Source organism: Ambystoma mexicanum, chromosome 8, assembly GCF_040938575.1.
Source record: "Ambystoma mexicanum isolate Mex_15411 chromosome 8, UKY_AmexF1_1, whole genome shotgun sequence".
NCBI classification, from domain to species: Eukaryota; Metazoa; Chordata; class Amphibia; order Caudata; family Ambystomatidae; genus Ambystoma; species Ambystoma mexicanum.
In genome coordinates this window covers 1,405,351,710-1,405,372,244 of record NC_090929.1, presented here as the reverse complement: position 1 = coordinate 1,405,372,244, position 20,535 = coordinate 1,405,351,710, and the positions used below count along the sequence as shown (strand labels likewise).

The following is a 20,535-nucleotide window of genomic DNA, read 5'->3' as shown; positions in this document are numbered from 1 at the left end:
TTGTTCCTTTAACATTAACATTTATGGGCCCTAGAGACGGACTAGGTCACTTTGAACCCATTTTTCTCACAAGTACATATCCTTTTTCAAGAACATTGTTGCTTTTGCTTGCCTTTCTATCCGATTCGTTACCCAGAGTTCTGCATCTATTATCTTTGCTTATTCTTTTCCTCAGGGTTAGGTTTTGTGTAGTGTTTTTTTAGTTAGTTATTATTGTACATGGTGTGTTTACTTTTAAGTGCATATATTTGTATAGAACCTTAATTAGACATTCCTTTTTTTTATTTAATTTTTTTATTCTGTTTATTATTTTTCAACTTCCATCATACAACAAATACCATTAGAAGGGTACAAGGACGGGAACAAAAACAAAAGAGAGAACATAGAATGTGAGGGTACATCATAATCTCACTGTAGCACTTAATGGAGGATTCCAAAGTTTGATTGTATTATTCATCCCCCCAAGAAGAATGCTACCAATTCCCCAATAATATTGCTGTATGCTAACCCCTAGGCCAACCGGGCCTGATTCCCCCCCCCCCCCCCCCCCCTTCCATACTGGACACCTGCTGGATTACAAGGTATTCCCTATATGAGAAATGTATCTATGGATACGTAGGTAGGGGCTATGTAGAGACGGCTATAGGGCCTGTAGGCCTATGTCATCAGATGCGGGTGTACTGGGACTATACAATGCAAATATGCCACCAAGCGAGGCCAGGTCTGGATAGTGGGTGGCAGGACCCCACGGGGGTGTGGGGGGCTCATGTGATGTGTGTCATTAGGCCTCCTAGCCCTCCTATACAAATGGGTCCAGCATCTCCCAGAACTTGTCTAATCGTGCATTATTGTTTGGATTCTGCGGTCTAAATGCAGTTCTTTCCAGAGTGTATACCCTGGCTGGTAGACCTGTCCACTGTGATTTGGAGGGTGGAGATGTTGATTTCCACTGTATGACCACCAGGAGTTTAAGGGCAGTGAAAAGTATGATGCTTATAATCTTACAAGTGAGTGTGTCGGGATGCCAGTCCCTAGTGCCGGCCCCCAATAGCATGGAATTGGGGGACAGGGAAATGTCTGCATCAGGGAAGTGTGAGGTCACTTGGCCATGTACCCGTCGCCAATATGTCTTCAGTTGTGGGCAGGACCGTAGTAGGTGCTCAATAGTACCCAGATCTGTGCACCCCCGCCAGCATCTGGGGGAGGAGATCAGGCCCATTCTAAACATTTTGGCCAGGTGTAGTATATGCGCTGAATTAGCTTGAATTGAATTTCCCTATTTCTAATGTTTACGGAAACCCCTGGTATGGAAGCAAAATAGTTGTACATATCTCCCACGTTGACGGTGATGCCAAGGTCGGTGGACCAGGCCATTGCCAGGGCACTGTTCCTATTAACAGTGTTCGGGATGTTCATCATGTTAAAAGGTGCAGAGGCGAGAGTGAGCGTAATGTTGTTCCAACTCCAATTCACATGGAGCGGGGGGGGGGAGTTTGACGGGAGAAATCTGAGGTATGTTGTAAAATCACAGTGCAGTGTGTCCTATTCTGCAGCCAATGTCTAGCCTTAAGATCTAGCAATTGGTGACCTTTATGAAATGGTATTATTTGGGAGCCTTCGTATAGATCTAGAATACTAACCTGTGACCACAGTGTGTCCTGTTGTGGATGGAATCTGTTTGCCATCAATTGATAACCGTGTCCCCTGGCCCATCCAAGTAGGAGCCATTTTGACATCGTTTGCCTGTTGGGAGCATAGTTAGTGCCATTGTACTAATGTCAGGCCCAGTATGGGATGGGATTTGACATGGGGTTGAAGCTGTGTCGGTGGGGGCGCCAAGATTTCCACAGGTGTCTAAGGGGTCTTCAGGGTTAGTTTTTCCCCCCTCTAACTTGTAGTGTCTCCATCGTTGAGCCAGCATTTTGCCCAGCATATCTGTGTAGCCTGGTAGTAGCTCCTCCACAATGGGAGGGCCAAAACCCCATCCGCTTTAGCGGCGGTAAAGATAGATGATCGGACGCAAGCCTTTTTTCCTCGCCAAATAAACCTGGAGATGGCAGCATCAAACTCTCTATACGTCTTAGGAGTGTGGCTGCAGGGCAACATCATTGCCAAGTAGATAAGTTTAGGCATGGAGTTCATCTTCACAGCGTTTACCCTGCCCATTAGAGATAGGGGTAGCGATTCCCAGTTTCACAAGTCAGCTCGGGTTCACTCTACTGTGTGGGGGTAATGTAGATCCCTGAGGTTCCCGATATGAGGCCTAATTTTGACCCCTAAGTATGTGATATGGCGTGTCTGCAATCGGAAGAGTGCTACCCCGCCAAGGTTGCAGGGAATATCTTGACGTAGCGAGAGCATCTCAGATTTTGCCCAGTTAACCTGGTATCCTGCCATTGAGTCCTATTCCCGTAACAGGTGTTGGACTCGCGGGACGGATGTCGCGCTTTTGCTGATGTAGAGCAAGAGATCGTCCGCATAGAGGGAGACCCGATGTTCTGCACTCCCCCACAGCAAGCCTTCCCAGTGGGGATCTGTGTGAAATTTGATTCCCACTGGTTCTATAACTAGGTCGTGAGAGCGGGCAGCCCTGATGTGTAGCAGAATGAAGGCTGAACGGTGCTGACATCGTGCCATTCGTGGTCACTGACGCCGTTGGTTCGGTATATAATAGTTGGATCAGATTGATTAGGGCTGGGGGGAAGCCATATTCTGCCAATGCCATGAACATAAAATCCCTTTGGACCTTATTGAATGCCTTCTCGGCATCGATCGCTAAGATCGCGTACCCTTGTTTCGGATCATCAGCAATAATGTGCAGCAGTCTACGTACGTTGTCCCCGGAGTGTCTTTTGCAGATAAAACCGGTCTGGTCCTAGTATATCAGATACGGGAGGACCGTGTCTATTTTTTGCACCAGGCATTTGGCTAGGATCTTTGCGTCAGAGTTTCTGAGCGATATTGGCTGTTGCGAACTGCATTCATCAGGGGGTCGCCCTTTCTTATGAAACACCACTATATTTTCGGCTAACATTGAACCTGGTATTCGTCCCCTGTGCGTTGCTCCGGCGAAGACTTCTTCTAGCCTGAAAGCAATATCATCGGCCTTGGTTCGATATAAATAAATCAGAATTCCAAAGGGTCTGGGGGCTTTACCTGGTGAGAGGAAGTGGATAGCTAGAAATGGCTGCCAAGACCGTGGCATCTAGAGTATCCCGTTGGGCTCTGGTAAGTCCTGGGTAGTGTGATGGACCCCAAAAATTCTTGCATCGTTTGGCACGGGATGTCTTCGAGGCCGCATACAGATTTGCGTAATATTCCGCAAACTGGTCATTGATGGCACTGTCCCCCAACCGTCCCGGATTGTGGCTATCACCTGCGCAGCCTGTCTGTGTGTTAGAGCGAATGCCATTAATTGTAGCGGTCTGTCATTTTCAAGGTAGTATTTTTGGGACCAGCCCGAATAGGATTTTTGGACTCTGGTGGTTATTTGTTTAATTTCTAATCTGATCGATCGTATGCGTGACAGTCTGCTGGTTGGGTGTACCTTTGTGTGATTTCTCAAATGTAGTGAGATCCGTGGTTAGTTGCATCTCTTTCTCTTTCCACTGTTTCAACTTAAACGACCATCTAGATTTGCATTAGCCTCTTACAGAAACTTTAAAGGCATCCCAACAGGTGCATGTATTGTAAGAATGGTTTAGATTGCCTCCCTGAACCCTGCTATGTTGTTCTTAATGTGGTCTGTAAAGTCTTGATATGACAAAGCCCTCATGTTTAGACATCAAGGGATGGTTTTGCGAGGGGTATCCGGGAGTCACCCGGAGTCGCACAGGGGCATGATCAGAGATATAGTGATGGGAAGTATGGTGCAGTCACCCATCATGTATAGAGTATGGGTTGGAATAAACTAATAGTCTGTCATGGAATTGCTGAGGTGACTGTGGGAGGAGTATGTGTACTCCCTTCGGGCCCTGTGTACATGTCTTCAGACATCCCTCATGCCCGGGTCCAAAAGCTTTGTCCTAAAGGCGGACTGCTTTTTCCATTTCACTGGATCATCTCTGCCCATACTTAGGCCGTTTTATAATGGAGTGCATAGCTACATTGGGATCCCCACGCACAAAGGTTAAGTTCCCCAGGAGATGATAGCACAGCGAGTAGAGCGCTCGTTTTGACATCCGTGCAGAGCCTGCTGACGCAGGTTCGAATTCCGGCAGGGCCAAACTCAGCCTATTATTCTTCTGAGGTCGATAAATGAGGACCACTCCGTGGGTAATATTAAGCAGTGCTCAGATACCGGAGGGTTCGTAGCGCTATATAAATGCTAAATTATTATTATTATTATTATTATTATTATTATTATTATTATTATTATTATTATGTGCACATGCAGCGAAGGTGTGGCTGAAGAAGGCTCGGGTATCCAACGTGGGGGCATAAATGTTGAGGATGGTGACAGAGCGATGGTTTATTTGTCCCCTTATAGCAACATACCTAACCTCCTTATCAGAGATTATGCTCTGAATTGGGAGGGGGGCCCGCTTATGGACAAGTATGGACAACTCCCAGTTTGCCATGGTATGAGACGTGCGCAGCAGCCCCCACCCAACCGCATTCAAGTTTTCTGGACTCCATTTCATTTAGATGCATTTCCTGGAAGTATATAACATCACCCTGGAGATCCCGCATGTGATTCAGAACCCATCTCCTTTTAATGGGGTGCCCAAGACCCTGCACGTTAAGGGGCACCAATGTGAGCGTAGCCATTGATTTTGAAAAAACGAGATAGAAAGACTGGGTGGTCCCACCCACCAGCATCACCACCATAACCACCTTAACCTTCATGATATGACTATATAGCTGTCAGGTACTGTCAGGTTGGAGCAACATATTCTTTACATACAGTAGCATATACTCATTTACATTGGGTCAGGGGAGACACATATTTAGTATAGAAAGGTTTTGGGAAGTTATTATGGGTTATATTTTTAAACAGCCAATTTTGCCCTTAACCTTCATTGCAGTCTATGGAAAATGCCCCAAGCCAAGATGGAGGTTCTCAGTCTAAATTCTAATTGGCTGGAGATTGTTTATAGGGAGGACAATGAACATTCTAAACTGCCTTTCATCGTCCTTGCCCAGCTGAGAGGTCGTGTGCCTAGCAGCTCCTGTTTAACTTGTTCAAGGGTGACAAGTTTCAAGCAGTTGAGCGGAATATCTGAAAGTATAACAGGAGTCGTGTATGGAGTTTGGTGGAGACACAGGACAGGAGTTAGAAATTTCCAATTTTCTGAGAAAAGAAGTTTTCAAGTCTCAATCACAAGATAAGTGACTTTCCATTTTTGATGAACTTTGTAAAAGGTTAAATTAATTTAAAGGGATTGAATTCGCAAATCTGTATCTAAAAAATTGAAGCACGTACGTTTGTTTTCATCTCTACGTGTCATTTCAAACTAGCGCGTGAGTTTTTTCCCGTTACTTTGAGCCCGCGCGTGTGTCTCTGCGCGTGAGAGTGAAGCGCGAGCGTGAAGTTTGGACTCGCGATTACTGTTCATATACGCGAGGGTTTTTTCTACGTGATAAAATAAAGTGCGTGTGCTTTTTCCCGCGATTTGGTTTTTGCACGTATGTGTATTTTTTCGTGGGTTGGACTTTAGCGCGAGTGAGTTTTTATCGCGTCTTGGACTTTAGCGCGTGTGCGTATTTCCCGCGACTTGGAGTAAAGCGCGTGTGTTTATTCCCGCGGTTTGGATTTTCAGCGCGTGTGCGTGTTTCCCGCGACTTGGATTAAAGCGCGTGAGTTTTATCCCGCGGTTTGGATTTTCAGCGCGTTTGCGTTTTACCCGCGGTTTGAATTTTAGTGCGTGTGCTGGCTTTCCACGTGAAGTTTTCATCGCAAATTTAAAATTCGTTCCTGAGTAAAAGACACTCTACAAAGAAAATATAAAAAACAAATACAAGAACTTAAAAGAACTTCCTTAAACTTATTTGAAGAACTTAAGACCTTGTTCAAGAATCTTAGGGTTGAGCAGACGAACTACAAAGTTAAAAATTACATTCATGGACCTACTGAGAAGGCTGAATGATCTATAAGATTCTGGTCCACAAGTAAGGAAGTCTTTTCTGCTTATCACTTCTCTGGGCATACTGAAGAGAAGTACCAGGTATGGTTTTTGACTATTTTGGTAAAGGATATAGAGTTTAAGGTTAGTATAGTAACCCATTGAGTAATGAGGTGTATTGCATGTTTATGTTTTAACTACAGGTGATGAACCAGCGAGTTGATAGCTTCCAGCCTGGTGTTTGTTTCTTTGTCCCTTCCCCCTTTCCCCTGAAAGTGAGGTAAACTGAGCAGTTATATATATGTCAGCTCAGAGTGCCACATTTTGGGTGGATTGTCGGGGGTTCAGCAGCTTCTGCAGACACCAGGTTCTCAGCCTGACAATAGCATGTTATCCTTATCTTGTAGTATCCCCCTCCTCCTTATAACCGGGACCAAAGCCATAACTCAAACCAAAACCGGTGGGGGTGAACGTCCCCCGCAACATTGGGATCGAACTAGTCTTCCCCCAATACATGGCAATATAGCCCATGCCTGGATCTGCTGAGCGTGGGTAGAAAAGTCTGCACCCAGTTCCACGTATTCCATACCTCCCCGATGAGGGGGCATGTCTTTGTAGCCATCGACCAGAAGACTTAACCCGTATCGGTTCACTCCATGGAACTTCCCACGTACTGATGGTCGCAACCTGGGTATCGTTCCATTCAATATCAGCGGCCGTGTAAGTGTCATTGACATTGTCGAGGAGGAGCCAATGTGGCCACTGGAGCTGGACCCATGGACGTACCTGTGTGTTAGTCTCTCACCACATGTCTACATCTGACGAGATGGGCTCAGGCTGAGGAGCGCTATACAGGATGGCGTCCAAAAGCGTGTCTAGGCCTTGTTCGCCTTCGCACAGTCCCAGCTGTACTCATTTGCAATTTTATCCTAGGACAGCATGTTCATTTCGAGGGCTATTTCCATAAATTGCCTGGGCCCGAAGGCCTCTTGCGGGTCAATGTAAGTCCGCCGTGAACAGATTTTGCTCTTTCAGGAACCGCCAAGCATCTTCCGGATCTTCAAACGAGTGCCATCAGCGGTCGAACTGTATGCATCATACCGCCGAGAATTTGAGGTAGTGTCTATAGTCCTTTCCTTTCAGCGCATGAAATATAGGCTTGAAACATTTCCGATGCCAGGAGACTTCCACCGAATAGTCGTTAAACAGGCGTATTAGTACCTCCCTGATTTTCACTTCTCCGACGGTCCTGTATGCTTTCAGAATGGCTTTTTGCTGTTGAAAATTCAGGAGCCGGAGAGTTATGACCCTGGGGCGCTCGCCCAGCGCTGGCCTAGGAATCGGTGCCCGGTGGATCCTCTCGATGCTTTAATTCCGGGGTTGTCTATGTGGAGTACATCCTGTAGGAAATTAAACATGAAAGTTTCAAGATCTGGGCCCTCTTTGTTTTCCAGTAGGCCCACCATCCTGAGGTTATTCCGTCTCGATCTGTTTTCCTGATCCTCCAGCTTAGCACTGAGACGTTGCACCTCTCGGATGACCCCGTCTAGCTCAGTCGTCGTAGTTTCATGATTGTCCTCCAGTGAGCTGCTACGCTGCTCATTGTCGGTCGTCCTTTCTGCCTGTGCATTCAGTCTTGTCTGGACATCCTGTAGATCGGGTTTAATATCCTGGACTGTTGTATTTGTCTCCTGTGTCCGTTGACCGATCTTCATTTCCGTCAGGGTGGCTTGCAGCTGTGCTGGAATATCCATCGCAGACGTTCGCCTTGCAGAGCGACGTGGTAGAGCCTCAGTGCTGGCTGTATCTGCTGGTAAGGTTGTGGATGTGTCCGGCTGTGCCAGTAGCATAGCACTATGTTTGCCTGTTTACGCAGCCCTCGTTGTCACTTGTGTGCGTATCACAGTACAGCGCTAGGGGGCGCAATATATGTAGCAGCGCTGATGGTTATTAGGCATTGGGTCACCGTGTGAAAGACAGGGTCAAAGAGGGGCAGAGAAGGGCAAGCTGGCGTAGGTTGTGCACCCCAAGGCGCAGCAGAGGCGGCCGTGGGCAGTCCCGCCACTATCCCATGGTTTCTGTGTGGTGATGTGATGCGCAGCACTCAGTTTTCATGTTGAGTTTCCTGTCCCTAGTGCAGGGGGTGGGACTTTTTTGGATGCTAGCTAGGTCAAAGCTCCATGTTTTTATGGCCCCCCCCCCAGTCTTGGGGTTATCACTAGGCTCCAAACCTGCTCCCCTGTTGACATTTACTTGATTGTGGCCAATCGGTTGTTTCTCGAAAAATGTAAGCCACAGGTAACACCGGTATGCCCGTTGTCATGCGGTAGGCAGAGTAAATGTAGCTAAGTGCCCGCCGGAGGAGCCGGTCCTTTCCAGTGGCTGCCCTCTGTGGGTGGGCGCGAAATTGTCTGAGGCCGTCCCTCACTTCCTTGCGGGCATGGCCACATCCACTGCACTGGGCCGGGGGGGGGGGGTCTGCTGCTCACCTCATTGCCTCCCGGTGGGCACGCGATCCCGCCACCATGATTGTACACGTCCTATGCATTGTGTTGTCGGTTGCGGAGCCGGAATCAGATGTTTGCAGCAGCATGTAGTGGGACCACATTCACACCTCTCTTAGAGTATAGCCTTCCCTCATCCCACGTTACCACAGAAACCGAGGGAGGTATATCTCTTAACTGTGCCTGTTTTACCTTTCTGATTGTGTTGGCTCTTGGTTTGTAGAAGTATGAGGGCAGAGTGGGCGTTTTAGCCTCTGCCCTGCAGAAATCGATTCGTCACAGGTATTGTCTCTTGCTTGCACATCCCGGCCCCACTAATCATGTGCTATACCTCACTCTATATTCCACCTCTACAGTGCCTAACTTTTAATGTTAATGCCTTGTGGGTCTTCCTACTTCCTGTGCAATTGATCATTTTACTGCCTATTGGTGCCAATACACATAATTCACTTTTTCATTTTGTTGTTTTTCACACAGTGATCATACATCTGTGCCTAACTGGGTCAATGCAGACTGACCTTTTTCTCTTTTGTTACTTGGCCTGCCTACGCATAGACAATATTTTAGGCTTAACAATACTTGAAAACTATTTGATCTTCAAAACTAAGATGTTTTTTCATTATCAAAAAAAAGTTACATTTCTCCAGCATGGGACATGGGGTCTGGCATGGATTCACATGCTCATGAATATTCGTCAGGCTGGGACTCCACCATAAAAGAAAAAAAGTTACACTTTCACTTAAAAACTGTATTTCTCCTCTACACCAATCACTGTCCTGTGTGTTATACTGCCACATCCAATGAAAGTCCTCTCCCTAAGCCCCTCCTCTGACAGCCATCTTCAGATTTTTAGCGCACGTTTCAGTGTTGAGAGTCCTCAAGGTTGCTCTGCGAGATTTTGTACGTGTTTTTGTGTTTTTGACAGAAAACGTAACATTTTTGTGTCAAAGAAGCCTGTGTGCTCTTTTTTTTTTCATCTGCCGACAGGAGGGATCCATTGTCTGTGAAGTTTTCCGCCCCTCAACGGCGAAGATCGAAGATTCTACAAGGCCTGTTGGGCCTACTTCGTGCCCTCTGACCATGACGGAGAAGGAGGGAAGGTCTCTCTTCAGGCACTGCACCAAATGCGGGCTACGGAATGTGTTTGTGGAGGACAAGCACCTGCAAGTCCCCTACTACTTGCACCTGGACCACAAGGAGGTAGAGTGTGCCTCAGTTTTCCTTGCAGTCAGGACTCGGGCCTCTAGAGCCTGTCATCCTCTTCAAAAGCCCTCATGGGGCCAGTCCTGGCACCTATGGTGCTAGGCTCTTATACCATGAAAAACAATGTTCTTGGGAGCTACTTTATTGTATTGTCAGCCAACATGGAGGCATCCACATAGCTTGGTTCCTAAGAGCCAAGCTATGCGGTCTATTGTTTTGGGTGTGGTAGCCTAGGGACTACTTTACCTGGACTATTTTGTTGGGGCTATTTAAACCACACCTGAGCAAGACAACACGCTTCGCGTTACTTTGCAGATTGCAACGTGACGCTCACCGTGTCCAGCTATTCCCTCGAACCTCGGAAAAGCAGAACCTGCAAGGAGACAAAAGGAACATCATTAGCAGCAGCATCTTACCTGCAGTCTTCGTCTTTAAACACTCGCAGCTACTGAGAACAGCTTCCTCGAATCTGCACGCCTCCCGGACAGAACGACCTGAAAGAGGAAGATAGAGGCAACATTAAAGTAAGCAGTAGAGACATTTACAAATTACGAACTGCTCAAAAGGCTTACCTGGCTGGTCGCCTCTCGGCTGGCACCACTCCGGACATTCCTCTCGCGCTGAAGAACACCACGACCTACAAGGAAGGAAAACACAGGTTAGCAAAGACCAGAACAATACCAAACGGGCCGGCGTCAGTTAAGTAACTGGACTGCACTCGCCCATGAAAGACAACGCGCCACTGCAAAGAAGGCAGGACGGAGAGCATGCCTAATTCTACCACAAGGTGAGGAGGGGGCGCCAGAGGGACTGAAATCATACGTAGCCAGCCTACCATCAAGCTCCTCTTCAAACAGGAAGTCGTCTACCCCGGCGAAACTGCGTGAGAAATCCGAGAAGCCACGAACAGAGGAGAAGGTCGAGCAGCCCAAGCAGGTTCAACCGGCACAGGCTAAGACCTTGTCGGCGACTCAGGTGACAACTGCTACTGCCACGACAGCTACAGGCGCTGATCCTGCGAGGGTAAACCCCAATGCTCAGAGTGTCCAAAACCCCAAGGCGCGACACCGCCGCAGTGACTTTGAAGTGCTACGGTCACAAGTGGAAGCATTTCGCTACATAATAACGGTCTCGGAAGATTACCCCACTGAGGGTCACGGCCCCACAGATCCTCCTATACTTCTTAACCTTGGCTAAGGCCGGACGGGCACATGCCTCTGTCAAGGTACATCTGGCAGCTATCTCCCGCTACAACAGGTCTCCACGAAGGTCTTAACTTTGGTCCCACCGACTTGTCAAGGAATTTCTCAAAATGCTTTTTTTCAATCTTTCCCGCTGGTGAAAGCTCCTGCCCTGGCGTGGGAACAGAGCGTGGGTCTGACGAGGCTCATGGAAGGCCCTATTCGAGCCTACACATCAGACCCCACTCAAGTTCCTCTCGTAGAAAACGGCTTTCCTTGAGGCCATCCCCTCTGCCAGAAGGGTAGGTGAGATCAAGGGCCTATCCTGCAAGAAACGATACCTGACTTTCCATGAAGCGAGGGTGGTGTTGCATACGCTCCCCTCTTTCGTGCCGAATGTTCAGTCGGAATTCCTCCTCAACGAGCCTTTGGTGTTACCTGTTTTTTTTTCCCCAAAACCTTTGTCGCTGGCGGAAAAGACATTGTACTCGCTGGACATTGCTCGTGCCCTGAAGTTCTGCGTGACACGCACAGAGTTTTCAGAAGACCTCATAGCTGTTTGTGAACTTTGGTCCTGTGAACCATGGGAAGGCCTTGTGCAAGTCTTCCTTTTCAAGGTGGCTCTCCGGCTGTATATTGGTTGGTGAACAGACCGCTGCCCGGCCGTGCGAGAGTCCCCTCCATCAGAGCGATCGCTGCGACGACGGTGTTCCTGTCTGGTGTGCCGATGCTGGACATCTGCAGGGCTGCTACATGGAGGTCCACGCACACCTTCACGAAGTTCTACTGCATCGACAGGGATTCCATGGTGGAGTCCAGAGTCAGCCAAGCAGTGCTATGCAACCTGTTCGCTTGAGGTCAGACTGTTCCGGAGGTAAGAATTCATTGCTTCTGTTGAGCTTTGCTGTGGTTGTGTAATATTGTACTGCTATGTATTTTTTTATTCATGAGCATTTGAATCCATGCCAGACCCCATGCTGGAGAAGGTTTAAGTAACTTACCTGTAACTATTGTTCTCTGCCTGGGTCTGCCATGTATTGGCATGCAAACCCTCCCTCTGTCCCCTCTGCGGTTCTTCTTGGTCATAATGCTACTTTACAGGCTTATCATATCTGAAGATGGCTGCAAGAGGCTGCCATTCGATGGGAGAAGTAAAACTCAGTGGAAAGTGGTTGGTTTAGAGGAGAAATACAGTTTTTAAGTGAAGCTGTTTTTCTTTTACCAAGGATTCTGCTTTTTCCTACACATAATCGGATATCTGATGTTATTCTTGGGGCACTAATAACAAAATGGCTTTGTCATCCAGGAGTCTTTATCTCCTACACATTTCCATGAATGAGCCAATAGAACAGGAATCATGCCAGTGGGCCTGGCTATATCTGGTAGGTAGGGCCCACACCCGTTCAACCGCTCCATAAGCCTGAAATGGGCACTGTTGAGGTTACACTGCCATCATGAGAATTTTCAGAGAGATCACCATGGCCACAGATCAGGCGCTACTCCAGATTCACACTCAGACAATCTGGTGGCTGGAAAAGCAGATGAGAACACAGTGTACCACCCGCATTTTCCATTCATGGGTGGCATCATCATGATTGTGGCGAGGCAACAGGGAGACCCCCCCCTTGTTTCTACCCTTCCTCCCCACCCCAAAGACATCCCGTACCCACCCACACAATCTACTCACTTACCTGCTGTGCCAGAGCGTTGTGCTCCAGTCCTGGTGTGCCCCTCCTGCCTGTGACTGCCATGGAAATTGAAAAGGGAGCATGTCCCTTTTCCTATGGCGTTGTCAGATTTTTTCTTTTTTTTTACAGGGGATTAGTCTTGCACAATACATGCAGAGCCCATCTCCCATTAAAGAATACACTATTTGCAGCCTGGATGAACCGAATACTGCGAATGGCAATCGCCCCAGCTCAGGAGGCATATCGGGCCGCTAACTGCCCTGAGCCCTCACCAAAGGCCCTCACTTCACTCAGGCCTACCTATGGTCGGACTGGTGGGCCGTTACTGGACCTGTATGCTCCCCCCCCCCTGAGTGGAGGTGATTGGTACAATCTCTTGTGAAAGCCTTCGGCGAGGCCTGGTGTTAAATGTCATCACAGATGGTTTGCAACTGGTAATGCCCCAAAAAAATCCAGCACCTTTACATAACCTATGTCCTACTCCAACTGGTCATCCGCAAGTGTGATATTCAGAATCAAGTTGGTTAGCGGGTCCTCAGTCATAGCACACAGATCAGCAATCATCAATGTTGAGTTCACAATTACTTGCTTCAACATTCGTCAATTGTGCTCCAGTCATAAGAGAAATGGCTTTTTCAAATTATCCCAATTTCTCAGTGTAGTTGGCCTTTTAAGACCTTCACCTCTGCAAGGACATAGCTAGCGCCATCCCACAGACGCCTATTTAAATCTCTCTTCCTTTATGTAGACTGGCCCGCTCTATTGGGACAACTGGAGAGCATCAACCTTGAACCGATTGAAACAATTAGATGTTGTTTGAAGGGTAGGGAAATCATCATCATCCCAGTGGAAAATATGTAATATGGTCCTTCTATGCACTTCTCCATTTCACTCTGCCAATTTTGTATATGAGTTGGGTCACTACGATAGTGAGCCATTTGAAATAGGTTGGATTGGAACACTGTTAAAGTTATGTTGGCAAGTAGGAGCATGTTAATGTATGTAATGTTAAGCTTGCTGGAACATACCTTTCCAGTAGAATTGCTGTGATGTACTGGGTGAATTATCCCAAAAACAAATGAGGTCCTACAGTAGCCATGGGTAGCTACCGTATCCATCCCTTAAAGCAGAGTGAGGGGAAGGTGAGATTCTCTTTGGATTCAGAAATTGAATGTTCTATAAAATACCGTAATTTCAACCTCACCATTTTTGTGCCATTGGATCATCTGCTGGTGCCCCCTGCACTGGTATTCACAATATAATGTGTTGATAAAATGTGACTTTAGGTTACTCTAATAAGGCCTGTGCCATTTGATTTCATCTAAATGCATCATTGTAGTATGAGTAATAATAGTAGTAGATGTAGGCACTGTAGCTAGGGCAGGTTTAGGCAGTTTAGCGGTATTTGTCAAGAGCGCCTTTTGATAATCAGAAACGCAGATTGGAAGGGCATAACATTTTGGAGGAACTTGCTCCACAGCGTACTCTGCTACACCACTGGTATGACGTTCAGCATATGGGGGGCTGGTGTGGTGTATAGGGAATACATAATAGTGGAAGGGAGTTTGGGGGGCCCCCCAAAGTAAATAAAAATCTGTTTTTTCGGCCAAATTGTAGCGGAAAAGAAATGGGCGATGAATGAACATAGAACCCAGGAACTAACCCCTGATAATGAGTTCCCATAAAGCAGCCCTTAAACTATTCCATGCCAACTTGCAACTCTGCGCTGTCTACATTATTTTCCACTGCCATTACCATTTCAGTTGTATTGATAATACAATAGCTTCTTTTTGACCAAATCTTTGCTATTTTCATCATTGTTTCAAAACAGTTTACTGCATTGCCGTTCTAAATTAAAATATGCATCCAGGTGGGTAGTCCTTGACACTTGACTGTGATATTTGTTAGTATAACCTGGAAGGGACCTTTGCAGTGGCTGGAAGTTTTCTGCTGGTGTACCTTTACAAAAATCATTTCCTGGTTGTAGTGAATGCCACACATGCCCTAGGTCCTTTGGTAGCTCCTCTTTGACCTTTGAAGGGATGTACCAACAACATTTATTTAATGACTTGTAGTAAGTTAGCATCACATCATGAGCCAAGTGAATACTGATCTGTTTTAAGATTAGCAGTGGTGAGGAAGGAAGGCTCACTTGATGACTCCTAAGTAATGTGGGCTAAGCATTGTTGCACATGCTTTGCATACTCACAAGAACTAGTGTGAGTGCATCTGGCTATTTCAGATTTGTCCCCGTACATATCTTAGCCAACTTGTTCTTAAAAAAAAAACCTATCGTCATTCTGCATCCCCTGTCGTTTCTTTCTGTGGGCAGTGGATTTCTTATTGAATCTGTAAAACTGCATCACACTTTAACAATTTTCCCAGATTATGCTTCTAGGGACTTCAAGCCTTGGTATAATGTCTTTGAGTACTTTTATTATGGCTTTTCTGTATGACTTTCCACACGTGTAATCTTCTAACAATCCTGTAAATATGTCTACAAGTACTAACACATACTGATATTCACAACATTTTGGGATTTGTATTAAATAAACATGAATATTTACAAAGAGAACTCATGGTTGCGAAGTGCCGCCAATATCAATTGTCTTGCCTTTTCCAACATTGTGTTGCTGACAAAGGACATGCCGTTTTTAGTACTGTTGAGCAACAGAAGAGAAATGGTGTGTATATCAATTTTGTTTAACAGCAGCAACTTACCCCCCTTTGGCCACGTGAACCAAAACATGGTGTATGCAGGGCATGCAGAATAAGGCAATAGTACCCTTGGTGCAACTAGACAGCTGTCCAGAGAGCCAAAGATGAGCAAGACATAAAAGGCATCCTGCAACATTCCATGATCGATTTTCAATTTCTGGAACAGCATCCTGTATTTCAGAAAGGGCCTGCTGGGATGTCGGCGGAGGCGGTAGCATTTGACTTTGTAAGTAGACATGTACATACTGAGAGCAGGAAAGAGCATGCAGCTTCCTTAGCTGCTCAGTCAGAAAAGACATTTCCCTTTGTATCCTCATCCTGAAGGGACTGTTGGGAGATGCATTTAAAGTAGCATTTGCCATGGGCAACATTACAGCATCTTGCCTGGCAGAAACGTAGAGCACATTTTTTATGAGTAATCCTGCTGATGTGAGTAATCCCTCCTGTTTCCATGATTTACTCGGAATTTGCAGTTGTACGTGTTCATTGGCAGAGTCAATGTGCATGCTCTTTTCAAAGCAACAAGTTATGTTATCTGCGCAGAGAACACATTGGATTAATTGTGCGTTTTATATTACTGGAGAACACAATATAACCAGCAACCATATTGCATTCTTCGTCAAGGAGGGAACATCCGTGTACAAAATAAATTAGATCAGGTTTCTGTAGAGGCACATCAGGAGGGTCATCCTGGAGTGTGTAAGGGCAGCTGTACAGAAATGCGGCTTTGTGGCTTACCATTGAGAAACCAACCAAAAGGGGAATGACGTTACAATTCAAACTTCAAGGCCAAGACTATGCAACAATGAGAAATCTGGGATTTTAGAAACCAGTCCCGGGCCATGTAGAGAGACTCTTCCCGATAAAGCTGTATACATGGGCAATAGAAACTTCGAAAGAGGGGAAAGGCTGGAAAGGAGCAGACATGCGCTGGAGTGAACCCTGAATACACAAGGAAACCTCTGCCTTTGCAGAGATAGCAAGCAGTCTGAAAGCGGCACAATAAATAAAGAACCCCCAGGTACCCTGGGGACAAGTTGACAGTTTGGACGAAGAGCCTAATGAAAGGTCCGGAAAAATAGAGTCCAGAACCAACGCAGGCCCTGCAGAGTTGGCCGTCTCCTGAAGAGTAGTAATCCTGACAGGATCATAAACCTAATATTGTCTGCCTAAAAAGGACCCTTTCTGATAGGAAAGGGATACATATTTGGCCTGAATCTGGGGTCTAGGTGAGACCCGCTTTGCATTTTTAAAGGAATCCGAGGTCACAGAGGGACCTCCTGTGAACTCTGGAGAAACCCATAGTCCGGGAAAGACCTGCTGTGAATACTGATAGAAACCGAAGGTCTGGGAGAGACCTACTGTTAATACTGAAAGCAATCCAAGATCTGGAAGACACAGCCTGTGGGGCTATTGAGAAATCCTGATGCAGGGAACAGCCTAGTAGCACAGCTCGGATGCAAAGATCAGTGTATGTCAGGTCAGTTTAAGAAGAAATGTTTATTTCTGCAGCGCTGTAGGAATCCATCTCAAAGCAGACTGAGAAATCCCTGTAACATCAGTGAGCCCCCACTTTAGGCTTCAATAAGATTGTCTATCAATTTAGCTCATATAGCTCCTAATATACAGTCATTGTAAGTTTCTATCATGTTATCGAAGCGAAACCTATTAAGAATAATGCATTGTCCGCTCCATTCAGAGCCAGGTATGCAAGGCCCAATGCCCAGCCGCTATATAAGGGAAGAAAATCAATGGTCTTCAACCAGCAAAGCAGAGAGGCATTCACAGTTAAGTCTTCCTTGGATGCCTGGCATGAAACAGTGTGCATTGTTATTACGCAAATGTATCGGAATATAAAAAGAAGTAGTAAATACAATTTTGCATTTTCTTTTCAGCATTCATCCATTTCAAGATGCAGTCCAGCTCAATTTGGCCTTGTTCTTTTACAAGTACCTGAATACTTACTTCACAATGTGTTCCGAATTCTTTTTTCCCTCTGTTACCCTCTGTTGAGACTTCCTCAAAACTGTCTCCATTTGGAGAAATTCTTCAGACATCTTTATTAACATTAATTTCTTCTGAATTCTCAACTGGGTTTAAGTGCCACCACCCGGGTTAAATTGCAGACTTATTCTGTTGCCCATGGGTATCGATCAAATTGCCTGGCCCAAGCAAATTGCAGAGACCATCGGGAACTTGGGATATAAACTCCTTTGTCTGGAAATGGATAGATCTGACAGCTTTTACAAGGGACTTGCAGTAGTTAAAAATGCAAGCATCGTCCAGATGAAAATTCATCCCATAAGATGGGTGAAGGGGTTGTGGCCATGCAAATGTCATGGTTTGACAACCGATGCTTGCGGGCTGCATTGTTGCGCAGATGTAACAGGACAAGTGACAATGCTTCTGGCCACTTGAGGCAAGTCTCCTGGTAAATCTTAGATAGCCTCATCTTGATGTTCCTTTTCTTCATTCTACAATTCCACTGGACGGGGGTGATGAGCACAATTAAAGTGCTGGGTGCTAGTTAGAGATTTGCAGCTATCTCTAATGACCTTGTAGTGAATCCGCCAACCCTCCCCCCTCCCCCCACCCCCGGTCACTGGTTTAATGTTTTTTTTCCTCATTGTTTTACTGCATACTTTTTAATGCACATTTTTTACCACATTTTCACTGCGCCCACTACCCCCAGTTAACTTTATCCAATGGAGGTTGTTGAGCATCTGCAAGTGCATCTGGTCACGTGACCTAAGCTCCACAAACCTCTTAACTTTTACATCAATGGTGTCTCTCGCCCGGGGCGTCCACAGTGAAGGGCAGACAAAGAAACGGCCAATTCCTGTTTGAACCTCTTTGGACCAAAAAGACCCAGGAACAGAACCCCTGCTCGTATAACATCAGGAAAGCACCCTCAAATGGATGTTTGAAAATCTCATCCCTAACATCACCACTCATCACCAACCAGGACTCTCACCGGAAACATCATGGACACTGCATCGCAGCAACCTCAACCGTGTGACCATAGACCCCCATCAGCACTCTGTAATACACCACTACACAAAAACCGAGGCTTGCAAATGTCCACTCAGCAATTAGCCAGGCAGCAGACATTGCTGACCTCATCACCACACATGACCTGGATGAAATCTTCATTACTGAGACCTGGATGATATCCACCTCCACCCACATCCTAAATGTTCTCATCCCCAATGGCTGCAAACTTCTACAATGAGGCCATACAAACAAGATCGTTCGAGGCCTTGCCATCATGGCCATACACCCAACTAAACGTCCCCACCATTGGGTCATTTGAAAACCTTTCTTGTCACTTCCGCTCACCTAAACGGACAGTCACTTTTCACCTCATCTACATACTACCCAAGCCCAACACCTCCTTCATCTTCTCATGCATGACCACAACATCTTCATCTTCAACTTCATCATCCCTGACAACCCAGTAACCAAGTCAATGAAGGAAGATCTCCAATGTCTACTCCACACTCTGAACATCGCAGGAAAGACCCACCTCACAGGAAAAGTAATATTCTCAACCTGACTGTATTCTCCCAGTAAACCTCGCGAATCCCTTATTCAGGTGGCCTGGACACAGCCATCGCTGTTGGAACCAGTTCCTGGAGGTGGACCAGTGGGGGAGGATCACCTGGATGAGGGAACCCGGGATTATGCTCAGGGGAATAACCAAGGTGAGACGCAATATTGTGCCAGAGAAAAGAGAGAAGGGCATGATATCTGAGGCTTTCATGGGCTGTATTGCATCTGCCTCATTTCCTCCTGTTAGATCTCTCTGGCCCAGATCCAACAAAACCTCTGAACATAATTCTCTAATGTCCCAAACCCGGTTAAACCCAAAAAGCATAACTCCCAGAATCCTTGTTTCACTGGTCTCCATTCAAATACTCCCTATCCTTTTTCTTTCCGGTCCTCCGATTATCATTTTCCGCATTCCCAACCTGATCAGACAAAAAACTAAGATTCCCACAATCTCCTTTGTTCATGTCACGACCCCACCTATTCCTGCTTCCGTCCCTCTGATTGTCATTTCCCAAAATCCCAACCTACTAGGAAAGAACACTACTGTTCTCACCATTCCCTATGTTCTGTTCTGCATCCCAGTCATTCACGTCCGTTACACAAATCTTCCTTATCCCGTCCCGTAGGATACTTTGACACTCCAACCACACTCTTTTCCACCACTAGGACTGCCTTATTTTTCATTTGATGTTTGACGGTGGCTCCCACCCTACATTTAGGTTTAGAGTAGGCGTTTTTCCAACCTGCATACAGAATTCATTGTTCAATAAACACCCTTAAACTGTGATCACTTGTGTCTGTCTTACTTGTCACCATGAGTTCACACCACCCTGAATCACAGCTCTCCAATCATAGGCAATGGCTGCAGCATGCACCATAGAAGCACAATATTTATAATCTTGTCATTTTGGATAGTAAAATAATGAATGCTACCTTATCAGAGTTTTGAGTAATGTTAAACATGTAATAACAATTCAAGACTTACTACACATTTGTGCTAGTAAGAACAATACATATGAAGATCCACAATTCATACAAATCAGAGGCACATACAGGGAAAATAAAGTAAGGAAGAAAGAAGCAGCATCGTCAGAAAATGTTAATAACATTAAAGTTCATCTTCATGCACACAAATTAATTGTGTGTTTGAGGCCTGCTTGTTGCCCAATGCATGTGCACCATGAGCTGGGACCAAACCCTAAGGAAAATACTTTAAGAACATACAACAAGGTTAACATCTAGATATATAGCCCCTTTTGAATTTTAATATTCCGACTGTCCTGGAACAAAACCACCTGCCCTAGATATGTCAGTGAAAAAAGTGTCCCAGATATGTGATGTCATTAGTGATATCACCAGTGACATTAGTGGTGTCATCTTTGATGTCCTGGGTGTTAGTCATAGCAGTGCATGGTGATGGCGCAAGTTATTGTTGCTTATCTTACCATAACTGGCGAATTTCAGAGGTTTTTAGTTTTACTTGTAACTATAATGTCCCTTTAATAAGGTTTTTTCATTGAATTTCATAGGTTTTTATAAGTGCAACTTAACCATAACATCCCTATATATACATTTTTTTTTGTACAAGAGTGTTATGGTTAAAACAATACAAATTAAGTCTACA

The 20,535-nt window shown here is 45.9% G+C and overlaps 1 protein-coding gene across 5 annotated transcripts in view; it reads left to right on the top strand.

Annotated features, from left to right (window-relative positions):
* Window positions 1–20,535, top strand: part of R3HCC1L (R3H domain and coiled-coil containing 1 like) — a 482,602-nt gene that overhangs the window by 305,532 nt on the left and 156,535 nt on the right. The window lies entirely within an intron of this gene.